The 11,113-nt window shown below is 41.8% G+C and overlaps 1 protein-coding gene across 3 annotated transcripts in view; it reads left to right on the forward strand.

The window, feature by feature from the left end:
* Positions 1–11,113, forward strand: part of SLC22A23 (solute carrier family 22 member 23) — a 108,771-nt gene continuing 97,658 nt past the window's right edge. For 2 of the 3 annotated variants that reach the window (XM_017738590.1, XM_017738591.1), the window contains exon 1: positions 1–12. The gene's annotated coding sequence lies outside the window, so the exon portion shown is untranslated. The remainder of the gene's footprint in view (positions 13–11,113) is intronic. The other variant, XM_008637071.2, reaches the window with a different exon arrangement.

Below are 11,113 nucleotides of genomic sequence, written 5' to 3' on the forward strand. Positions count from 1 at the left end.
GTCGTGAGCAAGGTGAGAAAGGCGACTTCCCTCGGCCCCCCTCCTTGTCCAGCCCTCGCGGACCCTCTCGGCACTCGCTCTTTTCCAATGCAAGGGGAGTAGTTGGACACGATACGGATCTGTCCTTGCGTGCTGTAGCTGGGTCAGTCACGTCCCCGTGGGTTACCCTTCCACCAGGAGAAAATAAATCCCACATCCGCGCAGCCCTTTCCGTCCCTGAGTGTCACACCAGGTGTCCAGCCTCTGGACTTGTACCCGCACACTGCAGCACTAAGCTGCAAAGTTATGTCCTGAAATGGGATCCTGTGTGTCTCCTTGGGTTCCTGGTACTGTCCTGCTCCCTCTGGGTGTCTGTGGGAAAGATGCTGTAGGCATGTGCCCAAGCTGATAAGGGGAAAGTGTTGCGGAGAGGGCTCCAGCTGATCTTTGTGCAAGTATACTAAAGCAGCCCTACACATCAAAAACCAGGTTGATTTTTGGGGAAGCTGAAGAAATGGTGACTGTTCTGAGTAAAATAAGACAAAGTTCTCATGAATTCTTCCGGTTTTGTACTTATTCTCTTGAAAACTATTTTGGCAGAGCAGTTAAAGAAATGTCTCACACAAGTTGTTTTACTCCAGAGGCGGAAAGTGCATGCTGCTCTGTTTTGTGTTTCCTCATGCAATGGCTAAAGTGAAAAATTTCTAGTGAAGAGAATGTGTCACTTTCTGCTCTTGCTTCATGTTTACTGAGTAGTGCATATTAAAAAATCACCTCTCCTTTTCACCTGAAAGCTTTTTCTTGTTTATAATATTGGCCCTGTGAAAGCCCCCCTGGCTGCAGATGGGCGTTATTGATATTAGCCGGCAGCTGGAGCTCCTGGAAATGTAAAATGAAATGGTTACACCAGGGAAGTAGTTCCCTTAATCTCAAGACCCCCTCCTAAGGTCAGCAAAAATTACTTCCTGCCTGGAAGCAGTGTTTTGTCTTAGCTGTGTTTATCTAGTTGGGATAAAGAAACACAACAACAATCAGATGAACAGCATAATTGTGCTTTAGTCAGCCAGCACGCACTTAGATTGAATCATTGAAAATCATTTCAATTTCTTTTTGTGTCCCTTGAAAGGGTGTGCAACAGGGAAAAAGCAAATCCCTCAAAACCTTGAACCCAGAATGGATTAAAAAGGGAGGTAACCCAGCTACACTCGTTTCATGAGAGAAACACAGGCACATGGTGGGTGTGAATGGTTTGTGACACAGAAATATGTAAGAAAATTAGATATTTAAGAAAATCAGATTTTCTTGTTTACATCCAGAGACTGAGCTATTCATATTTTTTGGAATTTAACACTGAAGTTTTAGCATGAAAAAAATTATGTTGAAATATTTTCTTTTAGTCTGAACTTTAAAATTTTTTTTTGAAATATTTGAATCTTTTGAAGGTCATTGTCAAGTTGGCCACAAAAGGTCAAGGGAGAGTTAGTTTGCTGTCTTGCATGCTTCTTTAGAGACAATAAAAAAAGTGTTCTTTGGAAGAACTTGCGGTAAAGGGCAGATCAATTTTAAGGGATAAACAAACATCTGTGGCCCCTGCTGTCTTGTTTTCTATTAGAAAGAATAATAATCATCTTTTGAGACTATGGGTTTTTCCAGTGTGGACTTTTTATTTTTATTGTATGTTCACTTCCAAAAACCTGCCAGCTTTTTTGCTTTGATTTGTAATCCCATGTAATTATAATTAGGTTGTTTTCTCGGGGTCAGGATTCCTCCTTAGTTTGTGCTTTGGTTTTGTTTTGGGGGTTTTCTGGGTGGGTGTGCTTCCTGTTTTTATTCTAATGAAGAAAGAGAGGAAAAACCCAGACAGAACATCAGCATAGCTTGATTTGGACTTCATTTCTTATCAATCCCCAGGAGCTCTGATACTGTGGGAGCAATTCTTGTAACTGCTGACTCCTCTTACATGCATCTCACTGTCCTTTGTGAGAAAGAGCTGCTCTGCATGAATTCAAGAGACTGGATGTTTAGATACCCTTAACTCTCCTCAAAAATACATTTGTTTCTGTAATGTATTATGCAATGTTCTCATCTTTCTAAATAGAGTTTTATTAAATCTTAGTCTAATATATGCTCATCTGTGTAGTAGCCAGGGGTTATATTGAAATATCATAAAGAGAGCCAAAAGTATATTAATAAAAAATGTACTTTGTTTGGCAAGTAAATCCTCTTGTACTTATCTTCAGTGGTCTGAGCTAATAGCTGCTGGATGCTCCATCATTGCTTTGTCTTCAGAAACAATGAAACAATTCTGGTTATTTAGCACAAAGCATATTTGACGTATGTGCGTATGAGACATCACTGTTCCCCCTATTCCTCAGGAGCAGGATAGCTGTCCTTAACTGTGTTAAATTCCGCTGTCTCCATAGCCTCTCTTCTAATGGTACACCCTTCATCAGATGCTGTGCCCCTGTCCAGGCTTTCTCAGGTCTCCCTTTCCCAGTGCTCATTTTCTCCCAGCCTGTGTCATGCTTGGGATTGATGGAGTGGAGGTCTTGCTGTTTCCAGCCCTTCTCATTGCTTTGTTTAGCCCCAGTTCTTTTTGAGTGTTTGCTGCAGCCAGGGGTGGTCTTGTGCCTTCCTTGAAGACTGGCATTGCTGTGTTAGACGCTGTCATTATCCTGACCTCCTTGACTGAGTCACTGGGAACGGTGCTTTTTATAGTGCTGCCAGTCATTAGAACTGGAATTGGTAATAAAGGACATAGCGCTTATTATTTAACACTGCTGAAATGCATGTAGTGAAGAGGTCAGATGCATAATTTAACCACAGGGATTCCAGTGGCCATGTTAAATCACCCTTTCTGAGCTAATGTCCTGACTTGGCACATAAATCTTGGTCTTTAGCTTGGTTTGTACATAAATATCTTCCCAAAGCACAATTCACTTGTAAGGCTTTTTCACTCCTAAGTGGTTCTTTGAAGATTTTAATTTATTCTTTATCACAGTATCAACAACACCATACTGCTATAAAGAGAGTGCACGTGTATTTCTTGAGAGGTACATCCTAAACTAGCGTTTAGGCAAAATGCTAGTTAAAACAAAAAAGTCTTTTTAATAGTCCATGTATCTCACCAGTGTCCAAAGGAAAAATGCTGAGAAATACCCGTTTTATTTTTTTTCTGTGGAGAAACCTGAGATCTCCTTTTAGCCGTTTGCAAAGTGGTGCTTCAGGTAAATGATTAGCATAACACAATGAGCAACATAATGACAACTAAATACACATAGCCATGAAGCTTAGCAGGAAGTTGGGCTCTGTGTGCTCAGCAGGGACTTTTCTAACTCTCTCATTAACTTCTGTAGTGCCTGCATCTTCTGACCATCTGCAAAGCCAGCTGTTATCTTGGGACAACGTTTTCATGGACGCTCTTAGTTACAGGATTGATGGTTGTTGGTTTTTCCCCTCCGTTACTAGGATGACCTGTCCTCTGTGTTTGATTGCATTAAGTGGTGGGGTTGTTTGTTGTTCTGCATGATGATTTGTATAATGGAGACCAAAAGCTGGTGATGGGCAAGGACTGGGCTTGATTAGATTGCAGAGGTTGATGGCACAGCATCCTTCTGTGTGCACTTGCAACATTCCAGATCGTTCCACCTCTTGGGGTTGGCATAAGAGGGAAGTGGTTAGTTGAAGGCTGTATTTTAATCACTCAGAGCAATTATGTAATAATATTTCATGTCTAGTCACAAGGGAATTCCTGTTGTGGCTGCTTTTATGCTCCAGATGCCTTGTTTTCCTGCAATACTGTTCGCTTGGCTCTCAACTTCCCACTTGATTTGGTTTGAGTCATCTTCCTTCCAAAGTAACATGGCAATCATTTTACCTATTTGCCACAGCTTCAAACATTCTCATGCCAGTTTGGCTGAGCCTCTAGAAAATTGTCCCTGCCAAAAAAAGCAGAGCTGAAGTCAGAAGAGCCAAGTGGTCCAGGAGCAATGATGTCTTGGTGAACATGGATTGGTTGGATCTGTGACTGGTGCTCTTTGCTCCTGCAAGGGGAGATGCCCGTGCTCTCCCAGTCTTCCTTCTCCTTGGTTTTGTTGCAGTTCTGGCACTTTTCTGGGCACACCTTCATCTGATTCAGCTTGTCAGCCTGGTAGAAAACTTCCTCTTAAAAGAAATGTTTTCTTCTTTTCCTGAGTGTTCTACTGGGTGCATAACATTTGCTTTAGTCTGTGGTGTTGTCTTGTGGGATTATTGCAGGTATCCTCAAGTAGCCAGAAATGATAAAACAAACAAATTTCTTTGTGATAATAGTTATGATAAATTTGGCACAGCTGGCAGAATATTTTTTGGGGTAGAGGATACGTGTACATTTTAAAGGGGCTGTCAGAATATAATTATTAATTACTTTGAAGAGATCACTCTGACAAGGTCCTTCCCAAAATAAGAACTGTTCCACCCTTATCTCCTCACATTTGTGCCTGTAATTTCATTTGTTTTCTATGTATTCTCCAGTTGGCTGGTCTCTACAAAGAGACGTTAGAAATGCTGGTGCTTCTTTTTTTTTTTTCCCCTGTAACTGACAGGATTTGTCTTGTCAGTGTTAGTTCCTGGCTGACTGGCTTCTACCTAGTCCCAAATCAATGAAAACCTTGAGTTATTGTACCCACTGTGGTAGTTGGGTCAGAAGTGGCAATATTGAAGCTACTACATCACTTTGTTTCCACTGAACAGATTGAAGGGGATGTAGGGACCTGAAAGGCAGATACCTGCAATGGGCAGAAAGTCTATTCTAAATTTCTTTCAGCCAAAGCTTTGGAATGGCTCTCAGCTTCTAATGGGTGCTGAAGGGGTCAACAAGTCCTTGTGGTCAGAGGTATCCAGAAATACTGCCAGACCAGAGCAAATGTCTACTGCTATTTTATTTCATGTCTTCCTCAGCCATATGAGAGATCCCAAACTTTTTTTTCTTCTTCCCTCTGCGAGTTAGCTGATAAAGAGTCTGTGTACTGCTCTAAGCCTTTGCAGACTTGAAAAATCTTTTTGTTGAAGAGGAAGCAAAGGGGAGCTGTTGGCTTGTCCTCCTGCAGCTGCCTTGAGGCCTGCTTGCACACACTGAGTGTGGTGATGGAGTCTCCCGATTATCAGGGTGCTAGCGAACAACACCCTGAAAGAACAGGGTGAATTTCTGGCTGAGTGGCATCAAGGAAGGGGATGGCTGTTTTGGCAGCAGCACATGCAACTTCCCATGTGAAGAACTGTCCTCTGCCTGCAAACAGTAAATAATCTGATGTTTGAAATAACCAAGTATGATATCACAAGGCTTCTTGTTTAGTGAGCCTAGCTACTGGTTTTACATATTTGGGGGTGCTATGTACTGGCCAAAGTATTTTGAATCAGTTGGTCTAGAAAACAGAGACTGGATTAAGACTGATACTGACATCAGAACACAGGTAGTGTTAGGGTTTTCGTCTGGCATGGATTCTTTTTCACTACAGGAAATGTATGTAGAGTTCATGTTTATTATCACCCTTAAGATAAAGCGTCTCAGTTACAGGAATCTGATTTCAGCTTACCATAAATAGTTTGTAGCACTGCTAGAACTAACAATGATCCTCCAGAAAGGTAATTCCATATTGAAATCTTTTAAAGACATTCTCAGCTTTCCAAAGCTTGCTATTGAGCCTTTCATATCAGTAATTTTTTCTGCATATGTCAAACAACTGCCTTTATTTTTTTTTCTAGCCTCCTGGATGGACATGATGTTTGAAATGCATGGGGTTCTGTTTGTTTTTGTTTCCACTCCCTAATACATCCTGTATCTCTGTCACATAATTTAAATATGCCGACCCTGCCCATGTTGTGACAGAAGTTGCTGGCTGTGGTGGATGTTTACCAGCTGTGCAGGCAGACTAACCCCAAATTTCTGAAGTGCACTAACAGTTTTACCTCTTCTTACCCTGGCTACAAGACTGCAATTATAAAAGGTGACCTCGTGGTTTTTTAGAGCATTTGTCAAAGAAAGGGACTGGCACTCAAGAAGGCATGTAATTTGGAGCCAGTTCTGATGGTAATGTTGAGATGAGGCTTACAGGACAGCCAAACTTCAGGGGTTCACTTCTTACTGAAACAATGTCTGGAATAACATGAGATTTATGATTTTCTTGAAGTTCGAAACTTTGGTTGTACTAATGGTGAAAAGTCTTAAATTAAATCTTTCCAAATCAGTTCTAGAGAGCTGCTAAATTTAGAAAATGCTGAAAGAGATTAAATGCTTTTGTGTACCTCATCTGTTGTTTTCTCTATCAGTCTATTTTTTCCCGCCTACCTGGCATCCCTGCTCAGGACAGTTACTCTCACTCCCTCCCTTTCATACTCCTTCCTCTTCCCGCTCTTCTTCAGCGCAGCCAGACTGGCGCTGGCTTACCCGCAAGTAACTGTGGAATTAATTAGGCTGAGATCTTGCTACAGAACAAAGGACTGGGGTTTGCTGCAGACAGTGTGTAGAAGATCAGAGTAGCCTGTTGTAGGAATACGCTGCAGCTTTGCAGCAGTGCTGAGTGTTCAGTTCTTGCACCGAATACCATCAAAACCGCTTCTCTCAGGTTTTGGTCACCTCGACTCAAGTGTGTGCTTAACTCTCGTAACGTAATTTATTTTTCTATTTTTTACCAGCTGACTTTTGACAGCAGATGACTTTGTGTGCATTCTGAATACCATTTTAAAGTCAAGGGGGAAGGAAGGAACCTGAAGGAGGGAGAAAAGAGTTTCAACACCCTTTCAATCCATGTCATATGGGTGTGTTGCAGAGGCTTCCAGGCAAACCTCATTTCAGTGTCTGATAACTGCTCAGCGCTACTGAACTGCACTGGTCCACACCCAGTATGGGTGCTGGGGAGCCTGCCCCCACACCAGCCTGTAAAAACTGGCAGGCAACAGGAATTAATATGTGTGTTGAGTTGTTCCTGCATAGGTTTGTAGCTATTCCCACGAAGAAGGATCAGTGCTGTGCTTGGTGTGACTTGCATGCTTGGGTTGGAACCTCCTGCCTGTCCTGTGAGCTGATGAGGGGAGGATAAACGTGCTCTGGGCATGATGGGCTGAATAGGGAATTTTACTGTGTAGTACAAGGCTTTGTTGGGGTTTTTTATTTTTTCTTATAATCTGGGAGAGCCCCAATTGCCAGTTGTTATACTGAAACACAAGAACAAAAGATTAGATAAGTGGATGTATCCTGATACTCATTTCTGGGATGCCTGTCTAGATCCCCAAGGAGCAAAGCTGTGAGAATCAGGAATGCTGCTTGTGAAATGCAGGGAAGTGGTATGTTCACCTTCTCCAGCAGCAAGTGATTTATAGTTACCCTTGTGCATTGTTTTCAGAGCAGGGTGGTCTGGTTCCCTAAAAAAGGTTCTTTGCCTCCAGACAGCGGTGGAGGAATTCGTTTTGGCCCAAGTACGGTCTCCCTGCTATTCTACAGCACTCTGGAGCTGCCTGCTTTCCCCCTGGCCTTCAGGCCAAAGTCCATGAACACGCAGACAGTGTTGCAATGTCCACCCTACAAATATTATTAAGGATAGGGACTGTACATTAAACTGTAAGACCTTTCCCCTGCTGTGTCTTCCAGGGCTGTGTAAAACTTTTTCTGCTTGAACAATACAAGCTTGACAGACCAGTTTCACCTTCTGATTTGTGAAACAAGTGGAATATTTTTCTCCCTTCATCTCTACCCTTAATATTTATTTAGATCTGAATTAATACCAGACCCTGGGGTTTTTTTCCCCTCTCCTTTTCTTCTTGCCTGAGTTGCAATAGCCGTAGTTTGCAAATGATGAGAGGGCAAGGTCACGGCAGCAATAATTGCATGTCAGAGTTGAGGCGTCTGATCTTTTTATCTAAGGTGGCAAGTATTTCTCATGAGCAATGACTTTCTTCTCTTGTCTACTGCTTTACCCTTCTCCATTTCAGAGTTTTATGCCATGCTTGACATTTTCTCTTTTTTTCCCCCCCAGGATTTACAAAAGCCCAACAAGACAGTGAACTAGGTTTTGCCATGTCAGCCCTCTCAAGCCTGCAACATGTTCTGTGCATGCATGTTTTGGCAGCCTGAAAAATACCAGTCCACAAAGTATTGGCTTATTCTTGATAATGAGATGATAGTGGATGTTAATATTTAACTACAATGTTGCAGAGGTTTTTTATGTGTGGCTTCTATTTACAGTGCTTAGACCAGTTCTAAATACAAATTTGACAGCTAGTTTAACTTTTTTAGTCTGGTTGCGATGTCAGTCCCAGCACAAAATACTTCTTCCAGAATAAAGGTGGCTGTCAGCTGAAAACTGAGGAATGGAACACCAATGACACTTTCCAGTGTGTGCATCTCAATTCTAGGGATGGGCGTGGTTGCTCAATGGTCTTTTCATGCAGCCAGAGGGAGGCAAACAGCTGCAAGGTCTTACAGCAAAGACTAGATTTAAAATTAAAGTCAGTTTTGTGGCAAAATCTTCTAATCATGTCAGAATACATGTAGAAAAGTTACTTAGTTGCAGCGCAGAGATGTAAAACTGATGGTGAAATATCCTGATGCTGTGCTGTGAAACATTGTTAATATAGTGTTACGAATACTGTGCAGGAAAGCTGCAAGCAAGATTTTGTATCACCCAGCTCTTTGATGTTAGATGACATTATGGAGTTGGGAAAAACTAAGCAGATCACATAAGCTGAGAAACAAGTTAGTTGACTAATCTGTGGAGGGCGAAGGCTGGAAAAGATCTAAATGTCTCAGAATAAATGGAACTCCTACTGAAAATAAAAGAAGTAGTGATGGAGAAGTGGGTGGTACTTGGATGCTACTAAAGTTGGTTTAATCATATTGAGTATTCAGAAGATTGTCATATGATTAACAAATAATATTTTAATTGTTAGCATATTAGCAATTATTATTTACTTAGCAAACTTCCTTCTTCCCTCTCCCAGGGGGGAGAAGAAACAAATCTGTGATGAGGGCAAGTTTGAGAATAGAAGAGCTAATTGCTCCTGATGAAAGTGTGAAGTTGAAGGGTAGATGAAATTTTTCGGTTCTGCAGTGTTTCAGGTGGCATTATCTTGGGATTCTGTCAATGTGCCCATTGGAGAGCTTGGAAGGTCTTTTTTTGCTTATGGCATAGACTAAGGAACAATTTAGTGCAGAGCACTAAATGTAAAATCTTTTCCAAGTTAGTTTACTGGCATTGAAATGGAGTCAATAAGTGCCCTTTTGCATACTTGAAATTCTGAGCTTGTTTTGTGATTGCAGTGTTGCTTGAGCCTTCTCTTCCCACTGGGGATAGGGCCCTTAAAGGTAAGCCATGACTGAAAGGCTTTAGAAAGACCTTTCAGCTGCCTGAAAGGGGGGAATGGAGCCAGGTACATACTGTTCATGAGCAGGACAGCATCTCCCTGGGGGCATAGTGGGCACAGCCTGCTTACCCCGAGGTAATTCATGTAAGAGGCAGTGTGTCTCTGCGTCACCAGTGTCAAGCAGCTCGAGGAAACATGTGCCTTAGGTTTCCCATTATGATGATGGAGCCAAAGGTTGCACACCAGGAGGAAGTGCTGTGTTCTGTATCAGTGTTCACTGCAATGTGCAGCACCGAGCCTTTGCGCTTTATTTTTAAGGCTGAAATACCAGACTAAAAAAAATATGCACTTAAAAAGTTAATGCAGAAATTACACAGCTACATCGTGTACATCAGAAAAGTGTGGTTTTGAAGGATGTATTTCAACACTTTAAACTATATTAAACTTCAGAAACCATTAAGGAAACTTGTGAAGTCCACAGTGATGCAGTCCTGTACCATCTTGTGGGGATGGAAACTTTTCATAGGTACATATTATGCTGCACAGTCTAATTATATCTTTCTTGGAAGACAGCTAAGCATGTGTCCCCTGGCTCACGTGCCACCCCCTTTTTCTCTCCCCACTCCTCTCCCTCCCCATGTCCCCAAAACCTTTGTCTTTGTGGTAGCATCAAAAGTAGTTTCTTTGCTTTACTTTTCAAATGGTGCATTGCCCAGGTGGTCAGTCATGTCCGCAGTTGAAGCAATCTGACAGTTTCTGTGTGCATGACCTTGTGTTCACTGTTCACAAGTCATTTTTCTGGGCTGCAGCTTTCCTTGCCAGGTGTCTGCTGTGGTCAAAAATGGATTCCTGGTTTCTGAGAATGAAAAGTACAGAAAATGGTGTTTCCACTGTAAGAAAAACAAATTGGATAAGAAGCTGAACCAAACAAGCCCTTGCATCTGTTGAGTTAGCAAACTCCAGTGTATGGGAATAGGGACCCCGGGTTTGTTAGGAATGGGAAGAAGGTAGATGTTGAGCTAAAGGTCGTACTGTGGTACCAACAGCATTTCTCTTGACACCTGAGTAAAAGTTCTTGCAAATCTGGGTGATTATAAACCCCTCAATATACCAGTGTGTACTTGCTCAGTAAAAATTTTGTTTTGAAGTATTGAGGCTCTAAGCACTTAGGCTCTGGTCAGAAATTTTCAGCAAAAGCATCCACTTATGATAAAGCTGAACAATGTTAGATGTTCTTGGCTTTTAGAGGTCTAGCATCATACAGAGAGGAAGTAGCTTGAAAGTGAGGTGTTGACTGTGTGTTGGGTTGAGGCAATCCTGTGTAGGTGTGGTGTAGGCGTATTTGAGTGGCTGTTCAAAGAAAACAAACAACAAAAACTCTCAATAGCTGGTTTGTTGTTTTTCTTGCAAGCTGTGTTTTTAATGACTCTTCTGGTTTCCAGTCCACTTGTGTCTGATTAAAAACATAAGGAAAGCTGTAGTTTGGAGATGCTTGGTTCTGAATGTGGCTGGTTAAAAAAAGAGAAAGTTATTAATTTTTATACCTTCTTCTCAAGTCTTCCAGGGTTATTTCTATTAGTTTTTTACTCTACTTAATGTTCTTATTTTCAAATGTGACCTTGATATTTCCACCCAGCTGATTGTACTGATGGTCACAAAAACGCCATGTGCTCTCAAGAACACTTTATTGACGCTTAAAATACAGATCAGAAGTGCTTTATCCAGCTGTGATCTCAAAAGAGAGGCATCCTTGCTCTGAACCCTGAATGCTCTCACATTGCCATGGCTGAGAAGATAC

The sequence above is a fragment of the Corvus brachyrhynchos genome, unplaced genomic scaffold, assembly GCF_000691975.1.
Source record: "Corvus brachyrhynchos isolate BGI_N302 unplaced genomic scaffold, ASM69197v1 scaffold237, whole genome shotgun sequence".
Taxonomy (NCBI): Eukaryota; Metazoa; Chordata; class Aves; order Passeriformes; family Corvidae; genus Corvus; species Corvus brachyrhynchos.